This window comes from Tupaia chinensis, unplaced genomic scaffold (assembly GCF_000334495.1).
Source record: "Tupaia chinensis unplaced genomic scaffold, TupChi_1.0 Scaffold144260_1, whole genome shotgun sequence".
In the NCBI taxonomy this organism is placed as follows: domain Eukaryota; kingdom Metazoa; phylum Chordata; class Mammalia; order Scandentia; family Tupaiidae; genus Tupaia; species Tupaia belangeri.
In genome coordinates, this window is record NW_006204118.1 from 350,368 (window position 1) to 352,718 (window position 2,351).

The window sequence follows — 2,351 nt, forward strand, 5'->3', positions numbered from 1 at the left end:
TCAGAACTATCACAGAGCAACGGCTAAACCAGCTCCCAAAGGCAGAGACTTTAAAGGCTGCCTAGTTGAGTCACCAAGGAAGAGGGAGCACTCTTGATTAGTACGTGTACTTGTTGGAGCAGGAGCGACAGGACCCACATGAAGTGTTACTCCACAGCAGCTCCAATACATCTCCCAGATGTAGCTCCAAACTCTGCTGCCAGGCTGGAGCAAAGGCCATCCATCAGGGACTGAGAGTACAACCCTGGCCCTGAGGGCTGACAGTAATGGGTATCTGTAAAAACTACCTTCCTGAGTCAGGTAACTACAGTCATTCTTCTTCACCCAGCCTTAGGCATAGATTCTTAGCCAGGAAGTTTTCCTAATACAGCATCGAATTAATTTTTATAAAGTAGTTTTCATTAACTCATTAATTCAAAAAATTTATATTAAGTGTTCACTATATGTTTTAAACTACTTTATGCACTTGAGTTATAATGAAGTGGAATAAGAAGGGTCTCTGTTCTTATGAAGTATATAGAATAACAGGGAAGTTGTGCTCTTAGTTTATCACAGCACAGTGTGAGGAAACTGCAATATCATAAATGGCAAGTTAAAAAAGCTGTCAGGAAGACCAATAGGTGGCATATTGGTTCAGGCACAGGACTCTGACATGACTGAACATGGTCCGAATCCCGGACCTGGAAGCTTGAAATTCACACCAGGTGTGTGTGCGTGTGTGTCCAAAGTCCTGAGAGAAGAATGGAGAAAAGATTGAAGTGTGACCATCCACCCTGGGGAAGCGATTTCTCACTTTCTGTCTCTTGAGTGACCACAGTTTCCCCATAAAGAACATCTCTCAAAAAAAAAAAAAGAAAAGAAAAGTCATCTGGATAGAAGTGGGTTTGAAACTGAAATCTAAGGTATATATGCAATTCTTTATTTTTCAGCTGACTGAATGAAGCATGCTCATACTTTGCACATACTATTAACTCTTTAATAGGTTTTCTTTACTGCTATAACACGTTATTTTTTATAAAATATATATTAGTAAATAAGTACATAAATAAATGCTAAGTAAAAAATAAAAAATCTCTATTGAGTACCAAATGCCAGAGTGACTGCAGTAGATAAAGAATAGCCTAGGAAACTTTTCTGATAAGTTGTTAAGTGATGTCACAACAAAAATACCATCCAATAATAAAATGTATCAAACTATTAATACACAAAAATCATATGCGAATCTCAAATGCATTGCACTAATAAACCAGAGACAGAAGACTATAAACTGGGGAAGGAGGGGTGCCATTTGTATGATACTTTGGAGAAGAAGAATTATAGGAAAGTTCATGCTTTCCAGGGCTTGAGTATGAATAAAGGGAATGACTACCAAAGGATAGGAAAAGAGAATTTGGATAGTAATGAAATAGTTTTGTATCTCAGTTTTATGGTGGTTATATAACAATGCATTTGTTAAAACTTATATAACTATTTACCAAAATGAATGAATTACATTGTATGTAAATAAGTGTTGATATGTATCATTTTGAAGTGTGAAAGTTCTCTTTTTTATCAAGTTAAGATAAAGTCTTGCTTTGATCAAAACCATTATGCAATGCCATTTGATAACTATATAAATTTATATTTAAATTAACTAAAATTTTTTGAAAGGTTTTTGCCATACGGTGCGTGTGCTTGCCAGAAAGACAGAGAGAGACAGAGCGACAAAAAGCGAGAAATCACCCCCGAAAAAGGGATGGCCATGCTGCAATCCCTTCTCCTCCATTCTCCTCTCAGGATCTTGGGCACGCACGCACATGTGCCTGGCATGAGTTCAAGTCACCAGGTCCAGTACTAGACCCACAGTCGGCTACATGGGAGTCCAGCAACATAGTCATTACACTAACTGCTGGTCCTCAAATTAAATAAAATTTAAAAATAAGTTTCTCACTTGCACTAGTAAAGTTTTGAGTCCTTAGTAACCATGCATAGCCAGTAGTTATTGTATTAGAAGAAATAAAGAGTATTTCCATTTGTGCAGTGATTGTCATTGAGAAATGACATATTGGATACTCTTCTCTGACTTGACTACATTTATGTAGAAATAGTAGATGCTGGGAACCAGTAGTTAGCATAATGACTATGTTGCTGAACTCCCATGTAGTCAACCGTGGTTCGAGTATCAGACCCAGTGGCTTAAACTCATGCCAGGGGTGTGTGTGTGTGTGTGTGTGTCCAGGATCCTGGGAGGAGAGTGGAGGAGAAGGGATTGTGGTGTGGTCAGCCCCCCTGGGGGTGATTTCTCATTTTCTGTCTCTGTGTTTCTCTCTGTCTGTCTGGAGAGTGCAGTGCCCTATAGCAAAAACCTCTTA